Source organism: Mercenaria mercenaria, chromosome 6, assembly GCF_021730395.1.
Source record: "Mercenaria mercenaria strain notata chromosome 6, MADL_Memer_1, whole genome shotgun sequence".
Classification (NCBI taxonomy): domain Eukaryota; kingdom Metazoa; phylum Mollusca; class Bivalvia; order Venerida; family Veneridae; genus Mercenaria; species Mercenaria mercenaria.
In genome coordinates, this window is record NC_069366.1 from 34,022,769 (window position 1) to 34,037,005 (window position 14,237).

The 14,237-nt window shown below is 34.3% G+C and overlaps 1 protein-coding gene across 1 annotated transcript in view; it reads right to left on the reverse strand.

Moving 5' to 3' along the window:
- LOC123549181 (centromere protein L-like) overlaps positions 1-6,781 on the reverse strand; it is a 32,249-nt gene extending 25,468 nt beyond the window's left edge. Inside the window, exons 1-2 of the mRNA XM_045337055.2 lie at positions 6,582-6,781; positions 609-721 (exon numbers count right to left, since the gene is read on the reverse strand). The gene's annotated coding sequence lies outside the window, so the exon portion shown is untranslated. The remainder of the gene's footprint in view (positions 1-608; positions 722-6,581) is intronic.
- Between the last annotated feature and the right edge of the window lie 7,456 nt (positions 6,782-14,237).

Here is a 14,237-nt window from a genome sequence, read left to right on the forward strand (position 1 = left end):
ATGGTCTACACTGGTCGCAAAGGCAGAATCAATCGTGTCCAGCATGATAAGGGTTAGTATGCATACAAGCAGTGTGATACTGACTAAGACATGATCTTTACAAATGTGTCAATGCACATTGTCTTACCATGGGTATCAATTCAGAAAAAAAAATTACATCAATATTCTGAAATGAACACCATCTACAGACAGATTTTCTTACAAACAAAAATAATAAACAAGAAAATCCACATAGGGTAAATGTTTGAAATATGTGTACTTCTTATAACAGTGTATTAGCCTACAAGTATATAATGTAGTGATAATCTAACCACTTCTTGTAATACAAGTATATATATATATATATATCAAAGTACTGACTATAAATCAAATTCAATGTACTGACAATCTGAGCAATTGTTGTTATAATGTAAATGTAGTGACCATCTGAAGACTGCTGAGCCTTATGATTATACAGTTTTAAGAAAAATGCATCTGTAGTAGGTCAAGTACAGGTCAAGTCAAGGGTTGCATAAATTAAAATTGCAGATTTTCTCTATGTTTTATTTACTCTTCTAAATCTGTATGTAAGAAATTCATTGGAAAAACTTGCAATTTATAATATTTACCTCTTGGAACAACCTCAAGGTCCTGGATGACTTTGACAGTGCTGCCCAATGCTTATGTCTTTAACATCACCCAGTGCAAATGAGCAGTTAAAATGTCAACAAACTATTCCAGCCTGCAAAAAAGAAATAAGTGAATAGCACTGATTAACAATACTCAGTACTTAATACAATTTGATAAAAGCTTCCGATTACGACATAAAAATTGCTATTTATTATTTATCGAATTTGCGATCCTATTTTTTCCTGGCATTAAAGAATTTAAAACGACAAGAAAAATTCAAGAGCAAACTTTTGAATTCATCGCCCATTTTCAAAGACAAAATATAGTCATCTCTTTGTAAATACCATTCTCATACCGGGTCAAGAGGTCCGGTTACCAGATCCCTAGCCACTGCCTAGATTTATTCGTGCAAATGTACAGTTACAACAAATATACAGTATATATACATGTGGCGAAAAATGATCAATTTCGTTCTATCAATTTTCCCTGTAGCACGGTAGCTGGTCACTCAACAAGCTTACAAGAATCTGGGACAAGCAGCGTTTATATAATTTATATAGAGGTATATATTTATTATACATATGTATTAAAATGCTTCGGCAAGTATGCTGCCTCTTTAAATAAAGTCTTTATTATTATTATTATTATTATTATAATGTTAAATGAGTAAAAGAAAGTATTAAATAATGCCTCCTGTACAATATAATATTTGAGATGTGTTATTTACCATCTATTTTCGCTTATGAGACGCATTTTTAGGAGTCACATTTTCAGTCCAAAGAGTGGGATGAGTCATATAATAAGTGTGTACTACATGGAAATTAAAAGAAAATTTTAAAAAATCTTCAATTTACAGCTCAGTACATCTTTATTTCCCTCACTGCAAACCGTTACTTTCATTTTTCAGCAGCATTTGCATAGCGGTGATAAAATCTGTACCGGCACATACCATATTTTGGCCCACTGTAAAAATCGATATTAATTAATTTTTTACAATTCAAAAGTATATTTTTTTTATAAATGTATTTCTCCTTTTAAAACACCAGAATATATTATCAGCTTTAGATTAGTTTGTTAATCATAGACATTTTAAAGTTGACTATCATTAACTGAACATAGAAATATTTTCACAGCCCGCAAACTGAAAATAATTATTATATATAAGTTAATTGGCGCCAAATGCAGAGAACTGTTTTCAGCAGGGGTGTGGAAATCCCAATATTTTTCACTTGTCCACGGACAAATGAGACTTAAAAATCTACTTGTCCGCAGTCAAAACTTACTTGCCCGGATTTTCAACATTTTAGCATGCAAATAATTCTTTATTTTGGACAATAATCTACAAGTAGTAACAAAAGCTAACATAACAAAGTGTAATACTGTAGCTGTTTCAAAAAATAAGCTTTTGACACTTAAGCTTGTGTTCGTCCGCAAGGCCGTCGAACATTCAACAGTAATACCTAAAGACTGCTCATCATGCCATGTGAAAAAGCATGGCACTTTCTGACTGTTAGAAAAACAAACATGAAACTTCCTGACTCGTACTAGTGAGCTCTTTGTGCTTTGACTATTTACTTCAATTTTTGTTGGCAGACAAAGTTGTAACCGTTGAATAAATTTGTCCAAAACATTGTGATAATTGATTACATTTCTGGTTTCTATTCGACAAGTTACCGTGTGCAAAAATCACGCGAGATCATGATAGGGAACCAATCAGAACGCAGAGAAAGAGCTGCTAAATTTAGACACAGTATGGTTTTCCCAAACTGGAGAAATCGAGAGGCCCTTGGCGGGTGAAACATCCATTTCATACATCAAATTCTTTTATAAACTCCATAAACTTGAAGTACTGTTCAGCGTTCCTAAATTATTCTTTCCTTTTTTTCATTTCAAACCAGAAAATCTGTGCTTGTCCGTGGACAAACGGAATGCGAAAACTCACTTGTCCGCAGTCAAAAAGTCCCGAGTCGGACAAGTCGGACATAGGAATTCCACACCCCTGTTCAGGGTTTTAATTGTTAAAACACACTCATTATGAATTGCTCTTCAAATAGGCAAATAAACACTTGCATAGACATAAATTTATGATAGACACAGATTGATGACTTCAAAGAATGGCCACCTGCAATCATTTTGGTCTTCTTGCTAAATGACGGGCCGCTAGATGTGCCTGGCTACTCAAAACTCTAACGCGGTACAACCGGACAAAGACTGTGTCCCAAAAAAATTATGGCAGTGGCTATGATTACGGTACTGGAATCCTAGCCTCAGGTTCTGGGATTACGGAAGTTCCGTATTCCTAGACAACGCTATGAGGATAGGCTAGGATTATGGAAGTATTTAAGAGGCATTAAATATATGTTAGGACATGCATAAATGATGTTGTAAACTTACTTTTTCACTTAAAGTAGCGATTTTTCATGACTGCTGTATTATTTCGAGTTATCGATCCGCCACTCCAGTTTCAACGAAATCAGCACCGGTATACATACGTTTTTCTTTCCAAAACCGTACTAGTTATTTTTTAATTGGCAGACAAATGTAGGATTATATTCTATATAATAGGTAAAAAGGATTTTTAAAAATATTCTATACTTTAAATTATATGATTGATTTTGCCTGTCAATTAGATCTCCGCGCATATAGCAAAATCAACATCCGTAGGCCCAAATATGTTTTCTTTTATTTCAGAACCATACTAAAAAATCACATTTATTTAATATTTGGTTATCATGTTACAAATAAAATGTCAGGCCCGAATTGATGCAAACATGTCAAGTTGATGTGTGACAAATGTCCGCCATTAATATATCGTTTAAGATTATACCAACCCGAAATGGCGGACCGATAACACAAATATTATGACAGGCATTCATGAGAAATCGATATATTTAGTGAAATAAGTAAGTTTACAATATTATTTAATAAAAATTATGCATGTCCTAACATATATTAGATGCCTCTTAAGTACTTCCGTAATCCTAGCCTATCCTTAAAGGGTTGTCTAGGAATACGGAACTTCCATAATCCTAGAATCAGAGGCTAGGATTACGGTACCGTAATCGTAGCCACTGCCAAAAATTATTCCCACGGCTGCCATGTTCAAAATAAATTATTCCCACGGCTGCCGTGTAAATAGTCACTTGGTAATTATGTAGCACATACTTTCATATCAAAGACATATTATTTTGTGACTAGTGTAATACTATGACATATATAATACACAGGATAACCTGTTTAAGCCTTAACCACAGGCACTTGGTTGCACTGATAGTATTTTTCTTATATTGGCCTGTACTTACTGTTTTTTGGTTTTAATATGTGCACCAGTGCTCCCTGTATTCAAAAACATTATTTACTGTAAGTGAATCCCTTTTATTAAAAAAGTTAAAATTTTAGGTTAGATATTATTACATATAAGGTATACCTGACGCGAGGCAACGGAAGTGTATGACCGGTGTGTGACGGGTAATGAAAAGGTTTTGAACCACTAAATTATTTCCGGCTTTTGAGCGTTGATCATGACTGTTGTCTTTTTTTAAACTATGTAATAAAAATAAATTGGTTAAACAAGGTCAAAAACAAGCTCACAACATTAAATTATAGAAAAAGAACATATTCACAATGCACATGTCAGATATTTAATTTATAAAAATTGAAAATGTATTTCTGTATGAAAGGTAGGTATATACTTCATAAGTGGCTGCAGGCAGGTAATCTCTCTCTCTCTCTCTCTCTCTCTCTCTCTCTCTCTCTCCCTTCCCACCCCCTCTCTCTCTCTCTCTCTCTCTCTCTCATAATGTCAAGTCATCTCTCGACTGATAGAGACATGGGATACACGTCGACTTGCTAGTTATGTTGAAAAAGTGTTCTAAAAGACTGATGGGTCCGACATCAGCTAAAATGAAAAGGCTAAAGGAATGTTAGCATGGTAAGTGTGATTAAAAAAGAACAAGCATTAAAAGATCCTGGAGGATTTTGTTTCCATCCACAGAATTGATATCATAATAAGGTATATGAATACTACATTATCGTCGGCAAAGTGTCGGATTTGAGACTTGATTGAAAATGGGAGATCGCTTATATAAAATAGAAAAAACTGAGGTCTAAGGATGGAACCTTGTGGAAACCCAGATGCCATTGGTACTTCTTTGGAATTTCGCCTTCAAAAACTACAAATTTACTTTCTATCAAGTAGAAATGCATAATACCACTTGATGACTTGTGGACAGACACCATGATCTTAACAAAAGTCTTACTGAAGTCGAGTACAATTAATTCAGTTTGTTTACGACTGGAAATGCTGTTAATCAGCTCACCTATTAACTCAATTAGTTGAGTTTTACAATATCTCCTTTAGAAACGCCATGTTGGAGGTCATAAAGAATGTTACGTTTAGAAAGGTGACAGAGACATCGGAGGCATAGATGTGTTCTAGTGTTTTACACAGTGAATGATATAACAGATAATTTGCCAAGACATGCGGGTCCCCCTTCTTGAATAGAGGGCAAACAAAATCTTATCTCCATTTTGTGGGAACAGTGCCTGAGGAGAAAGACTATGGAAGATTACCAGTAGAACATCAACAATTTCATCATTAAGTTCCTGGAGGACAACTGGACAAAAATGGTCTGGTCCTGCAGCTTTGTCTGGTTTTAGGTTAGCTAGCAATTTGAGAATATCCATTTTATCGATGGAAATTTCAGATATTATGGAGGCAATGTTCAGAAGGCTATAGAATTTTAAGTTTTTGAAGTCAGTTTTGTCTAAGATAAAGTGGTGATTTGTTTAAATACGGATTGATAATTTTACATTTGAAAATGAAATAGATTATTATATAGTGTTTGTGGTCTTAAATCAGTGAAATGTCAAAAAGGTTATTCCATAACCCTACATAGTGCTGGTAAGTAAATATTTACACAGACTATCATCATAAATGAGGAGTTACATTTACATGCTCTTCACCAGTGTGGATTTTAAGTCCTGCTTTGGTGTAGAAATCTTTCGCTTGAGAATTTATCCTGGTACATGGAAGGTTGGTGGTTCTACCCAGGTGTCTAATGAAGTTATACCTGCAGGCACACCTTATGTATTCCTCCAACAACATCAGATGTTTGAAAAATACCATGTCAAGAGACAAGAAAAAAAAAGTACAGCAATAGACCAAATCAGTTATTACCATTCATAATTTTATCATGTCCAAAACATTGCGCAATGATACTCATTTCCACTTTGGTGATTATTACATTTCACTCGGACTTTATCGTAGACCCCTTTGTAAAATCTCAAACTTTAAACTAAAATAAAGGTATTAAATCCATATATATTTGAACAAAATTTCAAAGTTTTGTTGTTTGTAGCATCGTCTGAAGCATGTGCATTGAAAAATCTTAATTTGATATCTAAAATAGTGTGATATTTATTTCTAGTCACTTTATTTTCATTGTAAATATACTTCGTTATACCCAAGTAGAAACTGGCATGTACTCGAAAATGCAGCTCTCTGATTGGTCAGTTAGAATCCCTAACGTACGGTGATGTCATGTTAAAATTATAAATTTCTGGAGGTCCATCATGAATTCTGTGAAAAATTGTAATGATAATTCTTGTACAATCTTTGTCGACGTGTCTGTGTTATGGTTCTGGCTCTGTAGGCAAAAATCGACATGTACTCCAGTTCGTTTTACAGTCTTTTCCATTGATCTGTTTTAGTAATACAGAGTTAATATGTAATATTAACGCATGAAATAAGTTAGGTAGTTCTAGTTACCACGCCACGATAAATTAGTGGCTTACTACCGTTTGCAAAACCAGTCGACCATAGTTCCGTTGCCGATAATGGCCGATAATGGCGGAGTGCAATACCTTATCTTTATATCTATCCTGAGACCAAATTTTTAAGATTCTTTAAAAAGCGAATTTTCAACATACCATCAGTGCAACCAAGTGCCTGTGGCCTTAACCTGGCTTACAAATTTTTCCAACACTGCGACAGGGTCCCTAGCCACTTCCTTAATTTTTAAAGCAGCATAAATTTCACCATTCGGAACGAACAAAATCTAAACTGCAAATATCGATCAAGTAGCGTTGTGTAATTTTAGAATTTTGTTAGGAGAAAACAGAAATAAATTTGGATTCTATTTCTTTTCATTTGTTTACATTTCGCGGCAGAATAGACAATAATAAAAAGAACGAATATGATTGGACAAAAATACAAGTTCATCTATTTACACGTACAACGTAAACTTCAAAAGTCAAAATCAATTCTTGTCTGAAAATAAATTTCGCCGTTAATTCAAATCAAATTAAGATTTTTCACTGCACATGCCCCAGATGATGCTACAAACAACAAAACTTCAAAGTTTCATTGAAATATTGTATTGATTTAATACTTTGATTTTAGTTTAAAGTTTGAGATTTTACACAGGGAGTCTATGATAAAGACCGAGTAAAATGTATTCATTACCCAACTAAAATAAGTATCATTCCGCAATGTTTCGAACATGTAAAACTTCTGAATTACTTAATAAAAATATACATATAGTTATATAAACATGTATTACATATTTATGAGCAAGAATAGAATGAAAGACATTTCGCAATTTATTTCAAGATTGAACATCACTAAATCACGTTCTCGCTTCAATATGCCTGAAGAAGAAATCAATTGACACAAAGTGTCAACAATGACACAAAACGTCAAGAAGGTTCATTTCTGTTTTCAAAATTATCTTTCAATACTATGATTTATGTCTGGTAGTTTTAAACATCATACTGCTGAAAAAAATATTTGTATTACTTTAGGATGTAGGATCAAATTCAAGTTTTTCTACTGTTAAGAATTTTTTCATACTCTTAGAGTTTAAAGCACATTAGTTTCTAAGACAAATAAGGGAAGAAAAGACACAGGTCACCACACTCGTTATTTTCTCCACCCACTGTTTAGAATTCTGAAATTAAGTAAAACTGAAAAATGGGGATACTTTATAAAACATATAAGTACCCACTTAATGCCATAGGGAGTTCAGGTTTTACAGGTTACTACGAATACAATGTGATATTAGTATTATATAAGCATAAAGTTCTCTAACAAATCTTTTTCATATTTACGTGTTAATCTTGGCATAAAAATAGAATTTAGATCTACAAAAAAGTTCTGCCGTAAAGATTTTAAAAATATTTTGCTGCTTTAATTAATGACACACAAAAATGATTCAAAGTGGTAGGAAAAAAATGCTGGAGTCAAGGTGCATCTAAGAGATATATTTAGAAAAAAAACCTTGAAAAACTGGTGTATTTTGATATTTTTAGTTCTTTCTGTTTTAATTTATACTTTCTAGATAATATAAAGTGCTATGTTGAAAACCTTTTTTCAGTTTTAGCTTATCATTATATAATTTATTATATCAGTCAGAAAAATATCAGATCCAAACCTGGTATACTTTAATAGATATTTGAAATTACTGACCCCTACCCATTGTACATCTTACATCAATTTTAGGCAAATGCCAGCTAAAAATAAGGGTGAAAAAAATTCCGCTACAAGTAGAATCTATTTGGTTAAATGGGACATTATTAGCTGTATTTTAATTATTTAGCATTAATTTTTGGCATACATTTTGTTAGAAAGAAATATTCGAAGAAACATTTTTCAAAATGGCTGATATCATGGGGGGAAAACGCTCGTACATCCTTAATTTTACTTTAGTGATATTAAGTTAAAAGACCACTTTTAACAGTCTTGATGTTGTGTTAAAATAGAAAAAGTGGAAACTCCACAGGTCGCTCAAACGACAAAAACGAAAATGTTGCAGACTCGGTTTGATTGACCCTGTTCATGGACAGTAGTGGAAATGCTTGCTACCGTCCACGCCCTCTAGCCCGGGTTGAGCAGAACTCAACATTTACACATGCTACAAGTACAAAAATTAATTTAGAAACATCCGCAGATGTATTCATACGGCGGTGCACATGGAACCTTCAATGATACACCAGCGTGTAATTCCATGAAAATCGGTGTATTGTCCCCAGTTAAAACCCTTTACTAATGTGGTTAGAGTTTCGGATCACGAGGGGCGGGGTTCGATCCCCAGTAGGGACCTTGGTATTTTCTCCTACATGTTTTCTTAAATGGAGACGAGGATGTTTGGCAGACTCACGCGGTAAGCATATGTAGGGTCATTCTGGAGAGCTCCTCTGCTTAAAAAAGTAAAGGCGGAGAAGTATAGTGATAATAGGATTATAGGTCACTTCCAACAGCACCCTCTAGCAAGGTGGTTAGACTGTCGGCCAGGTTCTCAATCCTCGGTAGTGACCTCCAGGTACACTTTAATATTCATTTAACTAAATCGTGCATTGTAATTTTCTTGTCGCTATCACCTCAGGTGTTCCTTTATATGATGTTTAAGAAAAATTTATGTTGTGTTAAGAAACCTCTGCATTCAGATACCATTTTTCCAGTATCTTTTTCCGATCTTCCCAGTATGTTCTCCTACTGCTATGATTTATGATAAAATTTCATATTTTTCGGATTTCACCACTTACAAAATTACATTCTTACAAAATAATTCTAAGTACGAAAAGGCCTGGTATTTAGCTCCTTTCATCTCTTACTATCTCTCATCTTCCCGCTTATGTTCCCTTACTCTTATGATCTGTAATAAAATTTCATATTTATTGAATTTCGCCACTTACAAAATTACATTCTTACAAAATAATTCCAATTACGAAAAGGCCGGGGTCTTAGCTCCTTTCATCTCTTACTATCTCCGATCTTCCCCGTATGTTCTTCTATGATTTATGATAAAATTTCATATTTTTCGAATTTCGCCACTTACAAAATTACATTCTTACAAAATTATTCTAAGTACGAAAAGGCCGAGGACTTAGCTCCTTTCATCTCTTACTATCTCCGATCTTCCCTGTATCTTTCCCTTCTATGATCTATGCTAAAAGTTCATATTTTTCAAATTTCGCCACTTACAAAATTACATTCTTACAAAATAATTACAAGTACGAAGACTTAGCTTTACGAAAAGGCCGGGCTCCTTTCATCTCTTACTAACTCCGATCTTCCCCGTATGTTCACCTTATTCTATGATTTATGATAAAATTTCATATTTTTCGAATTTCGCCACTTACAAAATTACATTCTTACAAAATAATTCTAAGTACGACAAGGCCGGGGACTTGGCTCCTTTCATCTCCTTTTGTAAGAATGTAATTTTGTAAGTGGCGAAATTTGAAAAAATATGAAATTTTATCTTAGATCATAGAAGAAGGGGAACATAGGGGGAGGATCGGTGATAGTAAGAGATGAAAGGAGCCAAGTCCCCGGCCTTTTCGTACTTAGAATTACTTAGAATTATTTTGTAAGAATGTAATTTTGTAAGTGGCGAAATTAAAACAATATGAAATTTTATCAGAGATCATAGAAGTAGGCGAATATACGGGGAAGATCGGCGATAGTAAGAGATGGAAGGAGCTAAGTACCCGGCCTTTTCGTACTTATTTTATTTTGTAAGAATGTAATTTTGTAAGTGGCGAAAATCGAAAAATATGAAATTTTATCATAGATCATAGAAGTAGGCGAATATACGGGGAAGATCGGAGATAGTAAGAGACGAAAGGAGCTAAGACCCTGGCCTTTTCGTACTTGTAATTATTTTGTAAGAATGTAATTTTGTAAGTGGCGAAATTTTAAAAATATGAAATTTTATCTTAGATAATAGAAAACGGGGAATACACGGGGAAGATCGGAGAAAGTAAGCGATGAAAGGAGCTAAGTCCCGGGCCTTTTCGTACTTATTTTATTTTGTAAGAATGTAATTTTGTAAGTGGCGAAATTTGAAAAACTATGAAATTTTATCTTAGATCATAGAAGAAGGGAAACATTCGGGGAAGATCGGCGATAGTAAGAGATGAAATGAGCTAAATCCCCGGCCTTTTCATATTTGGAATTATTTTGTAAGAATGTAATTTTTTAAGTGGTGAAATTTGAAAAAAAAAATGAAATTTTATCTTTGATGATAGAAGGAGAACATACGGGGATGTTTGGAGATTTTAAGTGATGCAATGGGCTACGTCCCCGGCCATATCTTACTCTTTTTTTGTAAGCATGTAATTTTGTAAATGGCGAAATTTGAAAAATATGAAATTCGGGGAAGATAGGAGATTGTAAGCGATTAAAGGAGCTTAGTCCTCCGCCTATTCGTACTTAGAATTATTTTGTAAAAATGTATTTGTTTATTAGGCAAATTTGAAAAAAAAAAGAAATTCTATAAGTGAAATATACAGGGAAGATAGAGCCGGAGTGGGCACTAGGCCCCACTCTTTTAAAGTCAAAGTTGGCAAGGGACACTAAACCCCGCTCTTTTCATGTTAAAGTTGTTAATATGTTTTGAAAGTTTGATGACTTTGAAAAATATCAAATTAATTCATAGCCTGTCCATAAAGCTTTAAAAATATTACAACTAATTCAATGGGCCATATATGGATTGGTCCATGCAATTCAATCCAGTTAAGTGCGAAGTCCTAAGAATCAGTCGCAAAAGAAACCCTGTAATATTCCCTTATAAACTGCATGACATCGAGTTAAAATCGGCTGATTCTGTCTAATATTTAGGCGTAACCATTAGTAAAGACCTATCATGGACCAATCATATCAATAATGTAACATCAAAAGCAAAAAATTCCCTAAGATTCCTCAAACGTAATGTCAAAACCCCAAATAAAAGAGTCAAAGAGGTTGCATATAAAACCTATGTTAGACCCCAGTTAGAGTACTGTTCCACCATATGGCATCCATGGCAAAAATACCTAACCCATAAAATTGAGCAAGTTCAAAGATCTGCAGCAAGATATGTCTATAACGACTACAATTACACCAGTAGTGTCTCCAAAATGATAAATGAACTAAACTGGCAAACCCTAGAACAACGCCGTAAGATCAGCTCAGTTACTATGTTATACAAGATCCAACAACACCTTGTTTTTGTTGACCACAGTCCCTGTAAACATGAGGTCATCGGGCCAACGACGGAAAACCGTCAAAGGATAATCGTTGTTGGGCCACTGTTGGCCTTGGCCCAACAATGATAAATAAGTATTGTAAATATATTGGTTGGGCCAACGTTGAACCAACTTTATATTTCAGTCAGAGACATCTCTGCATTGGCCCAATACTGATTTTCAGGGAAAGACTTACATAGAGAAAACATCGTTGGCCCAACGTTGGCCCATTAGAAATAATAATATAATAATTATATATTTTACAGGTCACTGTTTTATCACAATTAAGCCCCTACAGGTAAACACTTTGTGTAGGTGTAACATACAGTATTTAATTAATAATTAAATACTTTTCTGCACCAATTCGTAATCTGATAGTTTGGACTAATTAAACTTAATACTTATCTGCAGCCGTAATGATATTTTGAAATATTTCAAATCTACTACCTAAAGAATCTAATTTGTGAAAAAAATATTGAAGAAAAAAACTGCTATAACAAATATCTAATTTTATACAATCATAAAATGTTTACAATAAATCTGTTGAATAGTCCAGAACATGAACTCTCGTTAACCTGAGTTATGTAAGAAATCCCAGAAAATGTGGTTAATTTTACTCTCTAGGCTAGATTTCTAGCTGCATAGGCATGTGAAGCAAAGGAAACTATTATACATGTTCACAAAAACCCGGTCTACTAGCTATAAACTGTAAGTAGAAGTTTTTAGATATTTTATAGAGAATTTCTTTTTATAGCCTGTATGCATATAGTATCTATATGACTTGAACATATGTTGAATACTTTTATCTAAAACTGGCGGATGGCACTAGTGTTGAGTATTTAATTCTGTAAATAAAATAACTCATGTTCTCGTTAATTTTAACATATTTTTCTCTGGTAAATAAGACAAAACTAAGTTTCATACAGTTTATGTCCAGAGGTTTATGTGCATCTGTATAGTTTTTATTGTTATCAATATGACGTAGATGGTTTAATCAACATAATGATTTTCGGGTTTTACAGGATGCTGTTCAAGAGAGTAATAATTGAGCGCCTAGCACAGTGGGGCACAGGAAAAAAAGAAAAGATAGAAAGCTGCAACTTCAATCAGTGAGAAAATAAAACAATCAGCCAGAATTTGGATATATAATGAGTTAAAATACAGACAGTAATTCATTTTAACAGGATTTAATCAGTGACTGCAAAAAGAAAAATAGATTTATAAATAACTGGAATAAATATTTGACATATTGTAGAGATGAAATATTCGGTTATATTTCTTCAGGAAACTTGCAAACAAACTCTGAATAAACGTTAGATTTCTTCTTGTTAAATGTTAAACAAAATCACAATTATTTGAAAATAAAATGTGTACTAAATAATTTTAGTTTTAGTCTTTTTTTTCAAATTCGTAATCGTTGGGATAGCGTTGGTATCCTTCATTCGGCCAACAAAGAAATAGAGCTGGCCCAAAGTAGGACCAACCATGATAGACGAAAAAATGTTGTTGGCCCAATGGAGGGCCAACGATAAGTGTAGGATACCAGTAGTTGGCCCAATGGATGGCCAACGATAAGTGTAGGATACCAGTCGTTGGGCCAATGGTGTACCAACCGTTGGGCCAACGTTGCGCCAATTAGCAAAATGGCGTTGGGCCAACGTTGGAAATCTTCGTTGCATGTCTGCTATCTGCGGTCGCCTTAGACCTACCAGAAACTTGAACTACTTGATACCGTATTCAAAGACACATTATCATGCAAACTCCTTTTTTTCCCAGAAGCATACGTCTGTGGAACAGTCTCCCCGTGTCTTTGCAAACTAGTCCCAACTTAGAAGTATTTGTTGGGCAGCTACCACCCTTCTATCAGTTCTAATGCAACTTCCTGCTTTTACTTTTTAACTTGACCTGTAAAATAGTTCTTTTACTTTATCTTTGAGATGCACATAATCTCTGTATTCTTATTATTTTAAACAGCTATCCCTGACAAAGCGCCTGCTAGTTATAACAAACAGATGTAATAGTAATGGAGTTTAGCAAAGCATTCGACAAGGTTGATCACAATAAACTGATATTTAAACTTAATGAGCTGGGTTTCCAACCTCTGGTATCACAGTGGATAAAGTCATTTTTGAAGGGCCGAACCCAAAGAGTAGTTGTAGACGGCTGCACTTCTGACACCCTGCTTGTCCTGTCCGGTGTCCCTCAGGGATCTGTCCTAGGGCCCTGTCTCTTCCTGGCTTACATTAATGACCTACCAGATTCTATTAGAAGTAAGGCAAGACTGTTTGCAGATGATACCATAGTATACCTTACAGTCAAGTCCTCATCTGATGCCCAAACACTACAAAAAGATTTGTACGCCCTTGAAAAGTGGGAACGGGACTGGTCAATGGAATTTAATCCAGACAAGTGTGAAGTGCTGAGAATTACTCGCAAACGAAACCCTGTCATGTTTCCTTACACCCTGCATGACAAGGAACTGAAATCTACCGATACCGCTAAATACTTAGGTGTTACACTAACTAAAGACTTAAACTGGTCTGAACATATCAATACTATTTCCTCTAAAGCAAACAACTCTCTTAAATTCATCAAAAGAAATGTTCAGACAACAAACA